The sequence below is a fragment of the Oncorhynchus nerka genome, linkage group LG23, assembly GCF_034236695.1.
Source record: "Oncorhynchus nerka isolate Pitt River linkage group LG23, Oner_Uvic_2.0, whole genome shotgun sequence".
NCBI lineage: Eukaryota > Metazoa > Chordata > Actinopteri > Salmoniformes > Salmonidae > Oncorhynchus > Oncorhynchus nerka.
In genome coordinates, this window is record NC_088418.1 from 58,465,650 (window position 1) to 58,489,117 (window position 23,468).

At 42.3% G+C, this 23,468-nt stretch overlaps 1 long non-coding RNA gene across 1 annotated transcript; it reads left to right on the forward strand.

The window, feature by feature from the left end:
* Nucleotides 1-21,729: 21,729 nt before the first annotated feature.
* On the forward strand, nt 21,730-22,756 carry LOC115106283 (uncharacterized). The gene is made up of 3 exons (XR_003860020.2): nt 21,730-22,053; nt 22,231-22,351; nt 22,459-22,756. It is a non-coding gene; the product is annotated as an uncharacterized LOC115106283 (long non-coding RNA).
* Nucleotides 22,757-23,468: the final 712 nt, after the last annotated feature.

Here is a 23,468-nt window from a genome sequence, read left to right on the forward strand (position 1 = left end):
GTGAGGTCAAAAGAGGAGAGGAGTGGAAAGAAGGAGGCAGAGAGGAATGAGTCAAAGGTAGGGCGTGGGGAGGTTAAAGTCGCCCAGAACTGTGAGAGGTGAGCCGTCCTCAGGAAAGGAGCTTATCAAGGCATCAAGCTCATTGATGAACTCTCCGAGGGAACCTGGAGGGCGATAAATGATAAGGATGTTAAGCTTGAAAGGGCTGGTAACTGTGACAGCATGGAATTCAAAGGAGGCGATAGACAGATGGGTAAGGGGAGAAAGAGAGAATGACCACTTGGGAGAGATGAGGATCCCGGTGCCACCACCCCGCTGACCAGAAGCTCTCGGGGTGTGCGAGAACACGTGGGCAGACGAAGAGAGCAGTAGGAGTAGCAGTGTTGTCTGTGGTGATCCATGTTTCCGTCAGTGCCAAGAAGTCGAGGGACTGGAGGGAGACATAGGCGGAGATGAACTCTGCCTTGTTGGCCGCAGATCGGCAGTTCCAGAGGCTACCGGAGACCTGGAACTCCACGTGGGTCGTGCGCGCTGGGACCACCAGATTAGGGTGGCCGCGGCCACGCGGTGTGGAGCGTTTGTATGGTCTGTGCAGAGAGGAGAGAACAGGGATAGACAGACACATAGTTGACAGGCTACACAAGAGGCTACGCTAATGCAAAGGAGATTGGAATGACAAGTGGACTACACGTCACGAGTGTTCAGAGAGTTAAGCTTACGTAGCAAGAATCTTATTGACTAAAATGATTCAAATGATACAGTACTGCTGAAGTGGCCTAGCTGGCAGAGGCTGCGTTGTTGACTAAGTAGGCTAGTTGGCATTGGCTGCGTTGTTGACACTACACTAATCAAGTCGTTCCGTTGAGTGTAATAGTTTCTACTGTGCTGCTATTCGGGGCTAGCTGGCTAGCTAGCAGTGTTGATTACGTTACGTTGCGTTAAAGAACGACAATAGCTGGCTAACTAACCTAGGAAATCGCTCTAGACTACACAATTATCTTTGATACAAAGACGGCTATGTAGCTAGCTACGATCAAACAAATCAAGCCGTTGTACTGTAATGAAATTAAATGAAAAATGTGATACTACCTGTGGAGCGAAGCGAAATGCGACCGGATTGTTGAGTGCAGAAGTTCTGTTCGGTAGACGTTGGCTAGCTGTTGGCTAGCTAGCAGAGTCTCCTATGTTAAGGACGACATAAAACTACACACTCTAAACTACACAATTATCTTGGGTACGAAGACAGCAAAGACAACTATGTAGCTAGCTAACACTACACTAATCAAGTCGTTCAGTTGAGTGTAATAGTTGTGCTGCTAATCGGTAGACGGTGGACTAGCTAACGGTGGACGTTAGCTAGCTGGCTAGCTGCAGGGCAGTGTAGACTGCGTTAGGACGACGAAATACGATAATTACGCAATTATCTATGATACAAAGACGGCTGTGTAGCTAGCTAAGAAGAAATTGCTAAGATTAGACAAATCAAACCGTTGTACTATAATGAAATGTAATGAAATGTAATACTACCTGCGGACCGAGTGCAGATGCGACCGCTCGCTCACACCCTCTCCCTGCCCTGGCCTGTGAAAGTACTAAATAGTGCTACTGGTGTCGAGGCAGGTTCTACCTTGTTCCTTTTGAAGTAGTGAAGTTGTATAATGATGAGGAAAAAGGAACATGGGTCTGAGCTGTGAAGAACGTAGTCTATTCATGACCACGACACTGTTGACTTTCAGTAACACTTGATTTGGAAAGTCCCTGCTCTACAGACTATCAGTAACATTTCAACTAACTATCTACTAACCCTAACCCTGGCTCTAACCTTAACCCTAACCCTTACCCTAACCCTAACCCCAACCCTAACCTTAGGAAGCGGTTGCTTATCAACAGATAATTTGTTAAAAGTATGACCATCTGTAGAGCATCTACAGATGGAAAATCCGGACTATTCAAATAAAGTGTGACCGTTCTTTCGCTTTCAGGGACTGAGTCAGATCTGCATGGGACGCCAGGTGAGTGGACTCTCTAGCCATTCAAGAACATCTATGTATTAACTCCCCGGTAGAACATAAAAATGTCATCAGTTCAGGCCTCAGGGAGTGGAATTGAATTGCCCTTATCTAAACACACATGGGTTTTGTATAAAATAGCTTGGCTGAGCTATTTCCCCTTGAGCCTTATAGGCCTATCTACATTCTGAAAGAGGTAGAAATCCCTTGCCTCCTGAACACACAGAACATTTCCAGTATTGTAATGTCCCATGCCAACCTTGTAATAGTTCCCACAACATTCACTTGAGACAACAACGTTAAGGGGAGACAACAGCAAACATATACTCATTAACCATTAAACTATCTTGGGACATGATACATAATTATAAGAATTATCTGACTTCCCAGTAGAGAGATGTGTGTTCATATTCCCTGCATTCCCCGATGGCCATTCTCCCCGTCTAAGAGCAAGGGGGGTAGGTATGGGGGTGCAAACATCCCTCATTATCCACAACAGCCAATTCATTTCTCTGCACCATGTTCAGACAACAACCCAATTATCACTGTCAGCATCGGCCGCAGAGGCACGGCTCATTTCAGTGATCTTTGGCATTTCCTCATATTAACATGCATGCAGTGTGGTGGTTTCACATTTGCCTGACAAAATGTCAATACAATAGAAATATAATGAGAAGGGTGAGATAATGAGAATGTACAGAGAGGAAGTCATGGATCATTTGTTTGGGATCGGGGGAGAGAGAGAGCCGCGTATGAGTGTGGCCACGTCATATAGGCTTAGGACTATGACATTAGCAAAGTATATTTCCACAAGCCTAGACTGGTCGATCATTTCAGGTGGTAAATCAACTTCTTGGGCGAAAATATAGGCAATATGTTTCTTGTTTTTATTTATAACTTTTCTCTGTGAAGTGTGTTGAGACATTGTTAAACACACTTTAAATAAACTGAGACTTGACTTGGCTACATAGAATCATTAAGGAGAGGTATTTTTGTAATTGGTCCTTATGTTAGTCAGTCTATTAAAATTGCATAGATATAGACTTCCCTTAGGTGTCCTGGCTGAATGAGTTTTATTAGTGCAGTATGTAAATATGATCTGTTACACAACCCTGCTTTCTTGCTGTGCCTGACTAGTAAGCTGTCATCCAAAGTTGAATCAACTATGAGCATCCTTTCATATTATATTGTGAGTCTAACCCACTAATGCATACAGCTAAAGTTGCCCTCAGAGGTTGACAATCACCTGGCCTGCTGTGGTTAGCTCTGGTTGGCTGGGACTGTTGCCTCCAAACCAGCCTCCCATCCTCACTGGACAGCTGTCTGTACCATAGTGACTGAGCACTCCAGAGCCCTCCAGAGCAACCGTCCAGCCTGTGGTTGCTGGACCAGAAAGACAGGCCACCCAAATAGTTTAGGTTCCTGGATCCTTTCACAGCATTGTAAGGCTGCGTTGAGACAATGACTTATCAATGACCCAAGTCCAGATCATTTAATCCCTCTTACTGCCCGGAATGCCTCTGCTGGTCCTGCAGCTATTGTATGCAGTAATCATATGCTTATGAAGTGGTGGTGTGCCCTAGTAGGAAGTCCACTGTGTGCAGCTCACCCTGCACTAATAAAAATAACCAGAGTATGTCTACCTCTGCTAAGCTTCCCAGTAAAGCAAGAACAATAAACAAGCATCCCAGAAAAGTGTTAAAAAATAGCCCACGTTAACATATGTAGCTTAAGAAACAAGGTTCATGAAATCAAATCATTTGCTTGTAACAGATGACATTCATATTCTGACTATCTCTGAAACTCACTTAAATAATGCCTTTGATGATACAGTAGTAGCAATACAAGGTTATAACATTTACGGAAAAGACAGAAATGCCAACGGGAGCAGTGTTGCTGTCTATATTCAGAACCCCATTTCCTGTAAAGCTTAAAGAGGATCTCATGTTAAATACTGTTCACCTGCCTCACCTAAATCTAATTCTTGTGGGAAGCTGCTATAGACCACCAAGTGCTAACAGTCAGTATCTGGATAACGTGTGAAATGCTTGATAATGTATGTGATATCAATACAGAGGTATACTTTCTGGGTGATTTAAATATTGACTGTCTTTCATCAGGTTACCCACTCAAGAGAAAGCTTCAAACTGTAACTGGTTCAGGTTATCAATCAACCTACCAGGGAAGTTACAAACAGTACAGGAATGAAATTATCAACATGTATTGATTATATCTTTACTAATGCTGCAGAAATTTGTTTGAAAGCAATATCCAAATCCATTGGATGTAGTGATCACAATATAGTAGCCATATCTAGGAAAACCAAAGTTCCAAAGGCTGGGCCTAATATTGTGTATAAGAGGTCATACAATAAGTTTGGCATTGATTCCTATGTTGTTGATGTGAAGAATATTTGTTGGTCCGTGGTATGTAGAGCAACCAGACAATGCACTTGACACATTTATGAAATTGCTTATCCCAGCTACTAATAAGCATGCACACATTAAGAAAAATACTGTAAAATCTGTTAAATCTCTGTGGTTTGATGAGGAATTGAAAAATTGTATGGTTGAGAGGGATGAGGCAAAAGAGATGGTAAATAGGTCTGACTGTACAACTGATTGACAAACATTTTGCAAATTGAGAAATCATGTGACTAAACTGAATAAAAAGAAGAAGAAACTACACTATGAAACAAAGATAAATTACATAAAGAATGATAGTTAAAAGCTTTGGAACACCAAACTCCGTTCCATCATTAATTGAATCAGATGGCTCATTCATCACAAAACTCACTGATATTGCCAACTACTTCAATCATTTTTTCATTGGCAAGATTAGCAAACATAGGCATGACATGCCAGCAACAAACACTGACACTACACATCCAAGTATATCTGACCAGGTCGCAGTTGCAAATGAGAACTTGTTCTCAACTAGCCTACCTGGTTAAATAAAGGTGAAATAAAAATTATGAAAGACAAGCATTGCAATTTTGAATTCCATAAAATAAGTGTGGAAGAGGTGAAAAAAAGTATTATTGTCTATCAACAATGACAAGCCACCAGGGTCTGACAGCTTGGATGGAAAATTACTGAGGATAATATCGGACGATATTGCCACTCCTACTTGCCATATCTTCAATTTAAGCCTACTAGAAAGTGTGTGCCCTCAGCCCTGGAGGGAAACAAAATGTATTCCCCTACCTAAGAATATTAAAGCCCTCTTAACTGGCTCAAATAGCCGACCAATCAGCTTGTTACCAACCCTTCGTAAACTTTTGGAAATAATTGTGTTTGACCAGATACAATGCTATTTTACAGTGAACAAATTGACAACAGACTTTCAACATGTTTATAGGAAAGGACATTCAACAAGCATAGCACTTACACTAATGACTGATGATTGGCTGAGAGAAATTGATGATACAAAGATTGTGGGGGCTGTTTTGTTAGACTTCCGTGCGGCTTTTGACATCGATTATAGTCTGTTGCTGAAAAAATGTATGTGTAATGGCTTTACACCCCCTGCAATATTGTGGATAAAGAGGTACCCGTCTAACAGAACACAGAGGGTGTTCTTTAATGGAAGCCTCTCCAACATAATCCAGGTAGAATTAGGAATTCCCCAAGACAGCTGTCTAGGCCCCTTACTTTTTTCAATCTTTACTAACGACATGCCACTTTAACCATTTTGAGTAAAGCTAGTGTGTCTATGTATGCGGATGACTCAACACTATACACGTCAGCTACCACTGTGACTGAAATGACAGCAACACTTAACAAAGAGCTGCAGTTAGTTTCAGAATGGGTGGCAAGGATCAAGTTAGTTCTAAATATAAAAAAATTAAAAGCCTTGTATTTGGGACAAATCATTCACTAAACACTAAACCTCAACTAAATATTGTAATGAATAACATGGAAAATGAGCAAGTTCAGGAGACTAAGCTGCTTGGAGTAACCATGGATTATAAACTGTCATGGTCAAAACATATTGATACAACAGTAGCTAGGATGGGGAGAAGTTTGTCTATAATAAAGCGCTACTCTGCATTCCACAAATGGGGACTTATAAGGAAAATTGAAATTTGCTCAGAACAGGGCAGCACGGCTGGCCCTTTTATGTAAACAGAGAGCTAACATTAATAATATGCATTGTCATGACTTTGGCCTGGGGGTAGGTTTATGACAGTCATAAATACCTCTTCCCCCTTTTTCCTCTCTCTACCCTACTGATGTTACATTTGCAAACCCCTTGGTTAACATAGAGATTCTGGGAACATCAGAAGGTGGGGTGATGAACTATATTCTGGTAATCTGACCAATTGAACCTATGCGGTGGTACTTAATGAATATGATGTCAGTTCGGTTGTCATCTGAGACATTCTCATCAATGATAAGATGACATAAACTCTACAGTGGAATGTATACACATCAGAGTTATCGGATTCACATGGAATTGTTGTTCAATTTAAATGTTTGAATATGAAATTATTCGTGATGGGATGAAATGTGATTTTGGGTTTTCATAAGGTTAGGGCTCTGCTCAATCAGTGGCCCGCCCCTGTGAAGGGACATGGGCTATAAAACTTTTCAAACACGCCCTCCTCTCCCTTCCTATATAAAGCCTTGATGACAATATAACCTCCTGTTCCGAGGATGTGAGGATGACTGTCCGATGTCGGAATGGTTCAGATAATACAGAACGAAGCCAACATCGGCGTTAGCTTTGGTTGCGAATGGTATGAACTTTGAACTCTTATTCACTACAGGACTGATACCTGCTAGCCGTTGAGTTAGCAACAGCAGCTGCATACACACATGTACAGTACACATGGATTTTGTGTTACAGATATGTGGTAGTAGAGTAGAGGCCTGAGGGCACACACTTAATATGTTGTGAAATCTGTTATGAATCTATTGTCATGTTTTTAAAATGTATAACTGCCTTAATTTTGCTGGACCCTAGGGAGAGGGATCCATAATAAATATAAATACAAATACAGGCCGATGTCATGACAGTCAGCATTACTATATTTTTTTGGTACATCAGAAGTTGTTTGCTTTTTATGGAACTTCAACCTCATTCTACAGTAGGATACACACAATGGAAAAATACCCAAGAAAGAGGAAAGATTGTTTGTCTTTGGTCAGACTACAGCCTGAAAAGCTAGGACTCCTTCCATCTTAAAAGATCTTCAATCTACTTTCCCTGTCAACATGGGATTTGCCTATGAAAACACGGTATGTGGGAAAACACGGTATGTTTTGAGGCGTTATTCTCTGTGAAAGGGTTGTGGAAGAGATGACAGAGGGTTGGTGGAGGGTTGTGGAAGGGATGACAGAGGGTTAGTGGAGGGTTGTGATCACACATCAAAGATATATCCCCTTTAGATCTCACTCTGTGATGGAACACAAAACAAACGAGGCGCGGGCTGAGAGGGGAGGAGAAGAGAGGCGCGACTGCAGCTATGGAAGTGTGTACTATCTGTGCCCAACTAAAAGGACTGAACAGTGAATAAACAGAGCACACTCTGCTCCAAAACACTAATAGGCCAGAGATACATGCATAGTGTACACACAGTGTATATCTAAAGTTAGAATCAGTTCGATCTCTGACAGTATCCACAAGCTTTAGAACCTGTTTTTTGTGAGACCTTGGTTTGACTAAGTGTGGAATTGCACTCAAGTCTTTACAAAACATTACGGAAGCTAAAACCTCAGGGAGAGGTCAGAGAGGTCAGAGGGAGTTTTATGTAGTATTTATGGCATAGCATGTGGCACATGCTACATCATTGTCCCTAGCCTTTCCAATAAGACTTCCTAGGGCCAAACCTTATTCCATTGCAGACATATTGCAGCACAAGCATATAGAAATGGAACGAGGGAGAAATGCAATAGGAGAGCACCATCTAGCCTTGTTAGTGAGGAGAACCTTTACCCTAGGGCAGAAAGCTTCTCTCAGCGAAGTTGCTGTGATGGCCAAGAAAAATACTTATTAACCAAGGAATGGAATAACACACGCAGGCACACACACACACACACACACACACACACACACACACACACACACACACACACACACACACACACACACACACACACACACACACACACACACACACACACACACACACACACACACACACACACACACACACACCACACTCGTGGTAACGTACGTAACACACTGAATGTGTTATGATTTACTGCAGGAGGTCCTACATTAGAACTAACACATTTAGAGTAATCAATACATGACATATTAATAAAACACAACAATTCCTAAGTGCTTGTTAGTCAACAATTGAAGGTATGAAAAAAACATACAGAACCCACCAACTGAAATGTTACCATAAAGTCTCTGACTTTAATTTGCTGCACAGAAAGATACACAGATAGATGAGACAGTCGCACAGTATGAGCATTATATAGACAGATAATGAGACAAACAGTTCAGGGGTTGCTTTTGAAGTTGCTCCCTGGGCACTAATGAATCAGTCGTCTGAGGTCAGTTCAGTTGGTGTGTTTTTCATTACACTTTCAACAGGCGATAATGAGCCGTGAGGGCTTTGGACACTGGAGCGCTCTGATCCAACATCAGCCTTTGGAGTGATTCAAGAGGACCTGACCACATTCTCACTATATCAGAGGGCTAGCACTCAGCATCCTCTCTGTCTGTCTGTCTGTCTGTCTGTCTCCCTTTCTCTCTTTCTCTCTTTCTATTTTTGTCTCTGTCTCTCGTTCTCTTTCTCTTTTTGTCTCTCTGTCTCTCATTCAGTCTCTTTCTGTCTCTGTCACACACAAACACATACACATGCACACACAAACACACAAACACACACTCTTATTCTCTCTCTCTCTCCTGTCAGAAGACTCAGAACGCTGAGCGAGCCACCTGGACTCTTCCGCCATTACCATATAAATGAGGTGCTTCACGCTAACCTCTGTTCTCTCTGCTTCCTGCTCCTCGCGCAAACAATGGCGGTGGCCAAGAACCGGAGACAGCGATCGACAGAGAGAGAGAGAGAGAGAGAGAGAGAGTGCTACGGTATATCAATTCAATTACATTCTGGAGGGGTTTTCATGTTGATGGAAAGAGAAATTCTTTGGCTGCTCCAATTTAGCCCTCTGAGGAAACAACCATGCACCAGCTCGCTGCTAAGATAAAAGCCCTGAGGATACAACCATGCTACAGTTATTCCAACTGAGCCTGAAGGGAAATAGATAGCCTTTAATGAGTCTTGCTGAGCCATCGCCTTTGGGAGACCTACTGCTATGGTCAGATCTGTGTGTAGGGTGTCTACTAAGTTAAATCCTCATGCAACATAAATGTACAGTAGCTACAGTGGGGAGAACAAGTATTTGATACACTGCTGATTTTGCAGGTTTTCCTACTTACAAAGCATGTAGAGGTCTGTAATTTTTTATCATAGATACACTTCAACTGTGAGAGACGGAAAACAAAATCCAGAAAATCATATTGTATGATTTTCAAGTAATTAATTAGCATTTTATTGCATGACATAAGTATTTGATCAGAAAAGCAGAACTTAATATTTGGTACAGAAACCTTTGTTTGCAATTACAGAGATCATACGTTTCCTGTAGTTCTTGACCAGGTTTGCACACACTGCAACGGGGATTTTGGCCCACTCCTCCATACAGACCTTCTCCAGATCCTTCAGGTTTCGGGGCTGTCGCTGGACACTACGGACTTTCAGCTCCCTCCAAAGATTTTCTATTGGGTTCAAGTCTGGAGACTGGCTAGGCCACTCCAGGACCTTGAGATGCTTCTTACGGAGCCACTCCTTAGTTGCCCTGGCTGTGTGTTTCGGGTCGTTGTCAGGCTGGCAGACCCAGCCACGACCCATCTTCAATGCTCTTACTGAGGGAAGGAGGTTGTTGGCCAAGATCTCGCGATACATGGCCCCATCCATCCTCCCTTCAATACTTATGTAATGCAATAAAATGCTAATTAATTACTTAAAAATCATACAATGTGATTTTCTGGATTTCTGTTTTAGATTCCGTCTCTCACAGTTGAAGTGTACCTATGATAAAAAATTATAGACCTCTACATGCTTTGTAAGTTGGAAAACTTGCAAAATCGGCAGTGTATCAAATACTTGTTCTCCCCACTATATTTTTATTCCTGACAAACCCAAACTTTAGAGTATAGCTGTGTCTTTGACAATTTTATTTGAATGTTCAACTTGTCCTCAGGGCTATACACAAGGTTGTCCTAAACAACAGTTAACATTTGACTTTACTGTAATGACAATTTATATTGTATGACATTGTACGGCAATGTTTGTCACATCTCCCCCATAAACCTGCTAGACGCTTTGGAACCGTGTCTAAACTCTATAGAAATGGTCTGGCTGTACCATAGCACTTCATTAAACTCTCCACCCCATTACTTCCCTGTTCTCATTAAACTGCACAGACCAATCAATAGACCCATGTCCCCTGACTGTAGGCTCATCTCAGTCATTTTGTCTGCAACAGACTAGTGTTTGAAGGCTTTTATGTTTCAGAGGACCCTAGTCAACCTGTTTTCATTTATCTATCACAACATCAGGGAATAAAGACAATCCCAACACCAGGGTTTAGGGACCATCCCAACACCAGGAATTAGAGACAATCCCAACACCAGGGATTAGAGACTATCCCAACACCAGGGATTAGAGACAATCCCAACACCAGGGATTAGAGACAATCCCAACACCAAGGATTAGAGACTATCCCAACACCAGGGATTAGAGACAATCCCAACACCAAGGATTAGAGACAATACCAACACCAGGGTTTAGAGACTATCCCAACACCAAGGATTAGAGAATATGCCAACACCAGGGATTAGAGACTATCCCAACACCAGGGTTTAGAGACTATCACAACACCAGGGATTAGAGACTATCCCAACACCAATGATTAGAGACAATCCCAACACCAGGGTTTAGAGACCATCCCAACACCAGGGTTTAGAGACTATCCCAACACCAGGGATTAGAGACTATCCCAACACCAATGATTAGAGACAATCCCAACACCAGGGTTTAGAGACCATCCCAACACCAGGAATTAGAGACTATCCCAACACCAGGGATTAGAGACTATCCCAACACCAGGGATTAGAGACTATCCCAACACCAATGATTAGAGACTATCCCAACACCAGGGTTTAGAGACTATCCCAACACCAGGGATTAGAGACTATCCCAACACCAATGATTAGAGACAATCCCAACACCAGGGTTTAGAGACCATCCCAACACCAGGAATTAGAGACCATCCCAACATCAGGGATTAGAGACAATCCCAACATCAGGGATTAGAGACAATCCCAACATCAGGGATTAGAGACAATCCCAACATCAGGGATTAGAGACTATCCCAACACCAAGGATTAGAGAATATGCCAACACCAGGGTTTAGAGACTATCCCAACACCAGGAGTTAGGGACCATCCCAACACCAGGAATTAGAGACTAGCCCAACACCAGGGATTAGGGGCTATCCCAACACCAGTGTTTAGAGACCATCCCAACACCAGGAATTAGAGACTATCCCAACATCAGGGATTAGAGACAATCCCAACATCAGGGATTAGAGACAATCCCAACATCAGGGATTAGAGACAATCCCAACATCAGGGATTAGAGACTATCCCAACACCAAGGATTAGAGAATATGCCAACACCAGGGTTTAGAGACTATCCCAACACCAGGAGTTAGGGACCATCCCAACACCAGGAATTAGAGACTAGCCCAACACCAGGGATTAGGGGCTATCCCAACACCAGTGTTTAGGGACCATCTCAACACCAGGAATTAGAGACTATCCAAACACCAGGGATTAGAGACTATCCCAACACCAGGGTATAGAGACTATTCCAACACCAGGGGTTAGAGACTATCCCAACACCAGAGTTTGGAGATGTGACAATGTGTTCCTGTTTGGGCTATTAACTTCAGGTAGAGAAAGTCAACCTTGAAGCAAAAATTGTGGTACAGTTTATGTATATGGTGTTGGGATAGTAAATTGTGTGTGCCTATGCTGGGCCAGCCTGCCACCTAGAGGATGAACTAGGTAGGACCAGAAATCTGGATCTCTTCCAGCTCCCTATGAGGCAATATTCTCACAAAATGGGTTGACTGGGTTTGTGGGGTATGATAGCATTCCTGTTGTACTGCAAGAGTGCATGTTTGTATTCATGTAATCACTTAAACCATGTCTATTGACTCTAAAAATACTAACTTGTCACAGTATGACAGTGCTCACTTCCCTTCCTAGAATAATGCCCAAATACCAATCCTGTATTGTTAAAACAAATAATATAGATCTATTTTCTATTGGTATATTTTCACTTTCACTCTTTTTGTGTTAAGAAGTGTTGTCAATTCTTCACTGTCACAGGATTCTTACTTAAAGCCGAAACAAATTTTGTGACTAAAACTCACAGCCTATAGTGCCTAATGCTATTTCCAGCTATGCATGGTACTACTAAATGCACAGTATATCATCCCTCCAATCAAGTAGTGAGATGAAGATAACAGCCAGGCTGTTGTTCCACTCTGTTCCCCTGAGGTGTGCGGGATCATTAGATTTGAGACCTCTATTAGAGAAGCAGTAGACTCATTAGATGGAAAGGAAGACTGCCATCATATATAAATGACAAGCAATTACACATGCAGCTCACACACATATACATGCCCACACACACACACACACACACACACACACACACACACACACACACACACACACACACACACACACACACACACACACACACACACACACACACACACACACACACACACACTTGCTAACTCAGTTTCTCTTTCACACAAAAAGCACATTCCCACCTAGACACGCAAGCACCAAATAATCCCATTCTAATGTAATGTGTTCACAGGCACAGTTCTGTCAATGTAAACTATCTAAAACACATACAAACACTTTCTCACAAGCTCTCTCTCCCTCATACACACACCCACCCACTCTCTCTCCCTCATACACACACCCACCCACTCTCTCTCCCTCATACACACACCCACCCACTCTCTCTCCCTCATACACACACCCACCCACTCTCTCTCCCTCATACACACACCCACCCACTCTCTCTCCCTCATACACCCACCCACCCACTCTCTCTCCCTCATACACACACCCACCCACTCTCTCTCCCTCATACACACACCCACCCACTCTCTCTCCCTCATACACCCACCCACCCACTCTCTCTCCCTCATACACACACCCACCCACTCTCTCTCCCTCATACACACACCCACCCACCCACTCACAGAAAGCTCATTATAACTTGACAGGGGATTGGCTTGACGTCCACATCTCCAGTTGATTAATTTGCCTATTATTAAAGATCCTTTAATAAAACACTCACTCTAAAGAAAGATGACCGGCAGCTCCTCCCCCACCCCCCAACTGTGGACATAATTGTAAAACTTCAAACACTTAGAAGGGAAACTTCCTCCAGTGTGAACAGTGTGCTACAAGGATAGTTAATATTTTATTAACATTTATTCCCACACTTTTTCCAACTCTGGCCGTTTAGCCTATCCATCCAGATTTACAATGGCTTTGGCAGTTGTCAAGGCCACAGACAGTCCCTGAGCAAAGTGAGGAGTTCACTTGAGGAGATCTACTCAGCAAGCTTGAGGAAGAGGACTGTGTCGGGTTATCTGTAGTCTAGTGAGATGGACACCTTGGACCGCATTTTCTATTAGAAAGTCGTTTCACATCCAATTGTCACGCCGACGGCCATTCAACTCTCCTGAGGAAACAATTTCTTCGGCGAGAGGGTAGCCCTGTATCCATGGTTACCGGCGTGTCCCATTCAAAAGAACTGGGCAGGATCGATAACATCTTATTTAAGAGATCCCCCTCAACTCCAGGGAACCAGACACTATTATCCTACCTGCCTCCTGTCCTCTGCAAATTGCAATCCGGGAAACATGATTTAACTTTGCGAACTGCAAACCGCCAAGATTTTTTTTTAAAGATGCAGTGACAAGCTGTCAATTAGGACCTCTCTATCTCCATCTCCATCTCTCGACCCTCTTTCTGTCTTTCTATCCGTCCCTCTTCCCCTGTCTTTCTGTCTCTCTGTGTGATTCATCAGCAAGCAGTTTTCACTCTCAGAACAAATATAGAAACCTTTAATAACGGAATAGTTGACCAAAGCTCCACTCTGCTCCACAGTTGAATCCAAACAGGTGACCTATGGTATGGAGGAAGTGGTTAGGGGGTCAAAACATGGCAGACAGATTATTAATTGATAGACCAAGATTTATTTTTTAACTCCCGACTTTCTTTATGGGGTTTCCAAGAAAATACAAATTAAGTAATAGTTTGAATTCATGGAGATCAAAATGTTTTATTGTGGGAAAAGGCCTGCTGACTCAAACATGTCTATGGAGGATAAAAATACACTTTAGTAATCAGATTTAACCAGTAGCTGGATACCAGTTTTTATTGACTAAGGCCTTGACGTTAGTCAAACTTTCTAATTGTTGATTAGAATATGCAGAGATACTGTGTGGGTTATGGGCACATCAATGAGCAGAGGAATACTTTGATATTCAAATGTCCAGATGTCTTGCCAGAGGCTGTCCTTCTTGGTGTTGACAACTCACACACCCTTTTCATAGAGCCTGAAATGTATTTCACTGTACTGAGTTCTGAGGCATGTTTTGAATAAAGCCCAAAAATATCAATACCCAAGAAAAATAACTTGAAATATATCAACTGCAGCGGGGAAGCTTGTAAAGCATCAGTCAGAAGAGGACAATACCAACCATACTCATGTCTATATGTGTAAACACTGGCAGCTTTTGATCCTCAGTTCCGTCCAATAGTGCATGTTTGATTGAATACTAGCCTTAGATTTCACTTAAGTTGTTAATACTTACAGTACGACATTTACATTAAGACAGAGTTAAGAGACAGAGTTAAGAGACAGAGTTAAGAGACAGAGTTAAGAGGTCTGCTGCGGGTACCCTAAAAATGCTTGAGCTGTGGCCAAATCTAGCAGAGACTTTACCGGGGGATCAGTGTGATCCGTAGTTTTCCATCTATCTCCTGCAATTGTGTGTGTGTGTGTGTGTGTGTGTGTGTGTGTGGGAGGGGAGGGGGGGGCTCAGTTGATGAGTTTTTGGCTTCCCTGTAGGGACTTGATTAAAGTCACTGCCCTTTGAAAGGAAGGGGGTTGATTTCACTGAGATTCATTCTAAACCCAATTTTTTCATTAGATGATCAATATATCCTGACAGCAGATGGTGGTGGTAGCAGCTGCACTGGGCCTAAACGGCCAATCAGAGACCAGGCCAGCAGCAACCAGCTTCCCTTCTGCTAAACCCAATAACCACCTGGACATGGTTCCATAGGTCTGTCATAGCTCTCAGTCGAAAACTGTATTAGGCAGGTCAAAATGGAAAGATGGAGCCATTGATTTAGTAGGTTAAAGGAAAATAATAAGGAAAACCACAAGTTGCAGAGAGGAAAGACCTGGATGACTTACACAGGCTTGGGTTTGGATTGAACATGGTTTTGTTTGGTAGACCCACCACACACATAAAATCTCTAATTCTCTCTCTCTCTCTCTCTCTCTCTCTCTCTCTCTCGCTCTCGCTCTCTTTTTCTCACACACGCACGCAAACGTGAACACATACACACACACGTGCACGCAAGCGCAAGTGCAAACACATACACACACACCCATCACCTCCTCCTCTCTGAGACTCACAGGGTCCCTCCCCACTCCAACAGAAGAGGCTATAGGGATGGTGGGCTGCCAGTCCAGCTGTCTCCATCTGGCCAGCTCACTTGGCAGCATGTGACACCACACAACTCCTGCCAAACTGTGTCCCAGCAGCTGGAGGGCCACAGCAAAAACCAATCAACAAACGGAACAGCATCGGTCTCACTGTTGCTGGGCCAGCTCCTATACGCTCTGAGAAAATGTTCACTCTACAGTATACTGTAGGCCTATCCTACCAAAGCTAAAGTCCCTGTTCCATTCAATTATTTCCCTATCCACTACAGGGATGCTCCCAAGTAGCAGACATTGGCTGGGACATTATGTGCTATTTATCAGTGTTGATTACAGCACATACCTGGGCTTGGGTGTGCAGGGAAGAGCACATCTATGGTGGCTTGTTGCCTCAATAGAACCATTAGTGTGTATCATTCATTTAGATAATAATACATTGCTTGTATGCCTAGCTAGGTTATTGAATATTTCCATTGTGGCAAGTTACAACATACTATTTTTTTTTAATTGCTCGGAAGTTGCATACCCACTCACATGTGTGCCCACTGTTCATTATTCATTTGCGTATCAGACTGCTGCATGATCATTCTCCATTTGCCAAGAGACTGCATATCTAAATGTCATTGAGAACATTAATCAGCTGCTGAAATATGAGGGACCCTGTTTTCTCTCGGCTTGAGGGTGTAATAGGCAGATGTCGCCGCAGGTCAGACATTATCATCCCTATTAATTAATGTTGATGGTTGAGAGACAGCTCCCCTATTGTGTCCCCAAAAAACTGCAAATGACTTTGACCTCCGTCTGACAAGGTAAGCAGGTTGGACAAGCCTATAGCACAATGATGAGCGCTCTAACTGCAACAATTCTCGTCCTCACCTGATGAGGAATATGACGGATCGGACCAAAATGCAGCCTGGTACGTGTCCATGTTAACTTTATTCATCTGAACACAAAATAACAAAGGTGAAACAACGAAAAAACAAAACAGTCCTATCAGGTGACAAAACAGGAAACAACTACCCACAAACAAAGGTGGGAACAGACTACCTAAGTATGGTTCTCAATCAGAGACAACGATAGACAGCTGCCTCTGATTGGGTACCATACCAGGCCAAACACAGAAATACAAAACATAGAACAAGAAAATAGAATGCCCATCCCAACTCACGCCCTGACCAAACCAAAAATAGAGACATAAAAAAGGAACTACGGTCAGGATGTGACAGTACCCCCCCCAAAGGTGCGGACTCCGGCTGCAAAGCCTGAACCTGTAGGGGAGGGTCTGGGTGGGCATTTCACCACGGTGGCGACTCTGGTGAGGGACAAAGACCGCGGGCCCCGAACAGGTGGGAGACTCTGACAGCGCTGGACAGGCGGGAGACTCTGGCGGGGCCGGACAGGCGGGAGACTCTGACGGCTCCGGACAGGCGGGCGGCTTTGGCGGCTCCGGACAGGCGGGCGGCTCTGGCGGCGCCGGACAGGCGGGAAAACCAAACACAGAAATACAAAACATAGAACAAAAACCTGCCCACGCCAACTCACGCCCTGACCAAACCAAAAAAAAGGAACTAAAGTCAGGACGTGACACTAACTTTCTTAGTAAGATGGCAGGATGAGAGTAATGGTACTTTTGTTGACATTTGAAATATTAACATGAATAATATTTAATTTGTTATAATTATTTTTGAACTACTGAAGTAGAGCTGTCCAACAGTTAGGAAATTACTACTTGTCTGTTACATTTCTTATGTCTGTAATGTGGCATTTTTTGTTGTGATTTTAGTGGGCAATATTATAAGCCCTCAATTAAACTAAATTATATATTGTAATGACTAGATACAAAAATATTCATATTTGAGGTTCGCATCTTTCTCTTTATTGTGAACAAATTACTTTTTTCCTTTATCCGTAACGGAATTGACCTTTTTTGTATATTTATTTCACCCCCGTCCAATTGGTGGCTCCAATACAGCATCAGTTGTGGTAGGCCATAAAAGCGTCTGACAAAACACATTTCAGTGTATCCTCACTTATTTCCAAGTCAACCTCTGCAGTTACATGCTAGTTGTCATAGAGCTTACGATTTCCTCATCCAATAAACCACTACCGTAACTTTCTGTCTCTAAGTGGTAGTATTCATTACCAATATCTTGGGTGTCTGAGATTTGATTGAGCTGCACCACTGACACTTCCTCATATGAACTCTTGGCTTCATCAGGATGAAAATTAGAACCATGCTCTTTATCCTCAAAAGTATGTCTGAGGGTCTTTGCTGAGCAGTTGATATTCCCTCATTTAAACTCTCCAGAGGCCAGAGGTTTTGAACCTGAGCCTCATTTACATTCTCTATTTGTACCATTTTGTTTCATTTCACCTTGTTGTCACTAGCAATACAATGTATAAATGTGTCAGTCATACAGGTATGACACTCCATCGTTGTTGCAGTCGGCTTCTTAACTAATCATCTGCTAATAATTGGTATTTGGAAAATCCATTAGTGCAAAGCAAGAGTGCATGAAAGTCATGTATGGAATTATTGTATTTCACACCAGGGTAAGCAAAAACAAATTGTTGAGGTGTTTTGGTTTTCCAACTGATATTCAACACAATAACAGTGAATTAATGTATTGCTTTGGAATTAATATAGCATGCAGCATTACAAGAAAGACTGAGAAATAACCAGCAGGCTGTTTGACCCCCCTGAAAAACTGAACATATTTGGTTAGTAGAAACCGGACTGAGAATTTTCCACCCCAGTTTATTTGACACCAGTCCATATTAAATTATATTCATATGCTTTTGGGACACATTTTTGCCACATGTTTGGCGCGGGACTGACAATGACAACATAGCAGTCTAAAAGGGTAGCTATCCATGATGCTGAAATGTGTATCACTACTCAAATATCAACATAAAGCTTCCTATGACCTAGCTTTTTGTTCAAACTCACCTGTTTTGTATTCTAGGGACTCTAGTGAGTAGACTGGACCCTGGTTGTGCGGACACAATAAATCGTTTTTCCTGTACAGTGCTATATTTGTACAGTATATATTGTCCAGACAACCCACTTTAAGCTGTTTGACCAAAATAAAAGGCCAGAAACATATATTATTCAGAGCCTCATGAAATACACTATACAGGCCCTACTGAGTATTCCCCACAATACTTTTACTGAGGCTCCCAGAATAGTTTTTGCTTTATAAGCCAATATGTATTCCATATATAGTGATTCACATTGTGGACATTTATTTGAACTTGGAATATATGTTTTAAAACCCACATTTAATCCAAATGTCACTTAATTATGATTTTTAAAAAAATCATTGTTCATGTTTAGACAATTATTTTTCATATATCATTAATAATCACAGGTTATTGATGCATTTCTACTATTATGTAACGTGAGAGACTTTTATTTGGACGATTTTCGAAATCTTTTTTAGTGTTGCTGATGAGACGTTGGATCTAGCAACCTCTTTAAAAAACTGTTTTATTTAACTTAGCTGATTCGGGTATTGTTAGCTTGAATACACATATCAACCTTTTTAGTTACGTTGCAAGCGCTTTAATATATTATGTGTATACTAGGCTTGGTCGCACTATCTAACGTTAACATCGAAATCTGTAGCTAGCTTGTTTCAGGTGTCTTTTTGCTTTGCAAACTAGCTATGGATAACATTATTGATCCAGCATCAGAACAAGGTTAGTTTGCTGTTTTGTGTTGATAAAAGGATATTAGAAGGGTGAGCCGGTTAAGGATCGATTCAGACCAGGTGTTAAAATTGTACGACAAGCGACAGTTTATTTCAGAGGGAGAATATCTGGTACACGTAAATACGGCTCTTCCGTTAGTTCGTGTTGGAACAGCAGGCAGAGAGAGCGTAAACAGTCAGCACAGCCCTTATATACGTCACAGAAAGTAGGTTGACCCTAGGAAGATCGGATCTCCGGATTGGTTCAGCTGGTTGTAGTCTGTAGTCTTCCGCCATTGGCTCAGTTGTCTGTCCGTCATCGTAGGATCTTCTTCGGGCACACAGTGTTCGGTTACATAGGAGATTATGTGTGTAATGTGGGAGCTATCCTGTAGGGGACCCCACAGGCTTTACTGTGAGTTGTAGCCATGTAATTAGCAGTAAGTTAGTCACCTGCATACGAAATAGCAATTCCTTACATTTGTCATGCATTGCTTATCACATAGCAGTAGCTAAATGTAGAAAAATGATATGGCATGACTCATTTTGTTTTTACATGGATCATTGAAATATGTCCTATAGTCTACCTACACATAGCTTGTAATATTACTAACTAGCTGAGTTATGGGATTAGTCGATTTTGCATGTATTATTTGTTTATCTGTTTAATTGTTAATTTCTCTCTTCAGGTCTCCCTCTGTTCTCCTTGCGTCTCCTGGTTCCACCTCTACGCCTGATGTGGCTTTCATGTGGCAAGTGACACAACGGCGTAATGTGATGCAGTATGGGAAGCTGGAGGAGTTTGTGACTTTGTTGACAGAGATGGTTCCAGAGCTGCTGAGCTCCAGGCAGAGGACCCAACTCATCCTAGGACTGAGAGCAAGTGTGAGAGAGGTGGAAATGTTGAGGGTTGGGATGGGAAGAGTCTTAAGATGGAACAAACTATGGGCAGCTACTAGCTGCAATTACTGTACGTCTGTCCTGGTCTGATTAATCAGGCTGTAATACACAATTCATTGGTACATACAGCCTGCAAAATCATGTAAATGTTCATTACAAGCCAGAATGTTGAATAAAATTCTCTGGGGGATTGTCCTGCTATTGCGCCAAAAGTTTCCACAGGAAATCATTGTTTACCCAACCTTTTAGAGATATGGTTCAGCGCCTTGGTAAAATTAGTTTTACATTGGATATTTGTCATTCTCTCGTCAATAGCTATAGAACCAACCGTTCCAATGTCATGGGAAAATGTATAATCTGAATCAGGGGAGGATGGAGAACAATCCACACCTTTTTGTGTGAATATTTTCATTATTTCTTTCCCCTACAATTCCACACAAAATTCTCCATCCTCCCGATTCAGAATATACAATTTTCATTGTCATGGCAAGATTGGAGAGAAAAAAAATCCAATGTACAATTAACTTTACCTTAGTAGACCCTAGACAATACTTTCCTGTGGATATTTTATCTAACATTTCAAGCATCTGAAGGACAAACCACACAGACAACTGGTAGAGTAAGTAAGAACACTTACACAATTTTGCAGGCATTCATTTCAGGCTGTATGTACCAATACATTGTGTATTACAGCCTGATTAATCAGACTACCCTGGCCCTAGTCCTGCCTTTCACATATCCACCTCTGTTCCAGATGGTTTTAGAGTTGTGTTGCAGTGCGGGCAGAGCTGACCTCCTGACCATCCAGGCCCACCTGGACATAATCCACACTTTGACAGAACAATCCTTACACAAAGAAGTAGGTTAAATAGACAACATTTATGAATGAGACACTGGAGAACTTTATTTCTGAGGGATACACTCCTGTACATTTGTCAGATGTTTTGTTTGCTTGAGAGGGAGCATTTCTTCCATGTCAGGAACTTTCTCTCTAGACTTCTTTATGATCATTTTGCTTGAATATATTTCTTAAATAGGCTACTAGTTGAAAATCATCTACGTAGATTTAAAGGTTATAAGTATCCTTCGTCTGCATTCAGAATACCCTAAAGATCTTGTTAAAGTGGCACTCCAGTCTCCTTTTCACATAATTTATCACCAAATTTACTTAACAAAAGGCACATCTCAACAGGTGGTCCAGGTATAACATAGTACAAGTGTGTGTGTGTGTGTGGGGGGGGGTCAGGGCCTTTTGATTTGATGTTTTTGCTCCTCTTGTTCACACAAGCAAGGGAGGAGGTTGACCACATCAGACCAACTCAACTGCTCGAATGGCCTCCATGAAGTTTGTAGTTGTCTAAAAAACACTATTTTGCTCAAAAGGTTGTTTTTTTTTACCCTTAAATGTGTATACATTACTGTACTTATACTTGGGATATTGTTTCTCAACAGGAGAAGTTCCAAAAAAGCGGGAGTTAATTTTTAATGGAGACATTTGGCACTAGATCCATTTCATACTAAATGGTCTATTTCACAGTAGGTGTTCCCAGTCCACTATGGCCCTCGGTATGACACAGCGCTGCAGACACTGGTGTGGGAGTTCCTCTACAGACTGGAGGAGCTGCTGCCTGTACCAGACCTCACGCAGGTACTGAGGAAAACATCTCTGTTCTAAAAGATTGACGGAACATGGCGTAATGTGGCTCTACAGATGAATTTAATGGTGTATCTGGTCATTTCAAAATGTGTCTAAAACCTCAAGTGGCTGGTACAATGTATTTGAACTCTTTATTATGCTGTATTCCCATTGCCCTGCTCCTCTTAGACAACAGCATGGCTCAGTGCTGCCCCCTCTGTCCTGGAGGAATGTGGACAGACTGTCTTTGACCCTGAACAACTGAAGACAGTGCTGCAGCACCATCAGCGTCATGGAAACCTGAACAAGAGTAAGTCTCCTTCCAGATAATGGCTATGAAGTAAATCGTCCAATTGGACACCTCTTGTATTTTTTACTTGACAATATAGGTGAGTATAACTGATCTCTCCTACCCAGGTCATGTCTCTAAATACACTGCAGATACCATCCTGTCCACACTGTCCCTCCCTCCAAAAATGAGAGTTGTTATTAACTATGAGCCAGACAACTCTGACAATGGGAGGCAATACTCAGATGAATGCATAGATAATGGGGTCTGTGAAAATGAAGACCACAATGAAATCCTGGATGAAAGCACTGATAGATGTTGGGAGGATCTAGGACTGTCAACATCAGAGCAACAGGAGGGTCTGCCACCTGCAGAGACCTCAGTGTTGGTTACTCCAGTACCCTGTGATGGTAAGGAAAATAAAAAAGGTCAAACACTCATCCATTGTTTGACTAATATAGCATCTACATTCGAATTTATATACTGAACAAAAATATTAACCCAACATGCAATAATTTCAACGATTTTACTGAGTTACAGTTCATATAAGGAAATCAGTCAATTTAAATAAATAAATTAGGCCCTAATCAATGGACTTCACATGACTGGGCATGGGCGCAGCCATGCCTGGGAAGCGGTCCCATGGGAGCCAGGCCCAGCCAATCAGAATGAGTTTTTCCCCACAAACAGGATTCATTACAGACAGAAATACTCTTCAGTTTCATCAGCTGTCTGGGTAGCTGGTCTCAGACGACCCCGCAGGTGAAGAAGCCGGATGTGGAGGTTCTGGGCTGGCGTGGTTAGTTGGACATACTGGCAAATTCTCTAAAACGATGTTCGAGAGGTGGCTTATGGTAGAGACATGAACACAATACACCCCTCTCCCCTCTGGCAATAGCTCTGGTGGACATTCCTGCAGTCAACATGCCAATTTCACGCTCCCTCAACATGAGACATCTTTGGCATTATGTTGTGTGACAAAACTGCACATTTTAGAGTGGCATTTTATTTTCCTCTGCATAAGGTGCACCTGTGTAATGATCATGCTGTTTAATCAGCTTCTTGATATGCCACACCTTTCAGGTGGATGGATGATCTTGGCAAAGGAGAAATGCTCACTAACAGGGATGTAAACAAA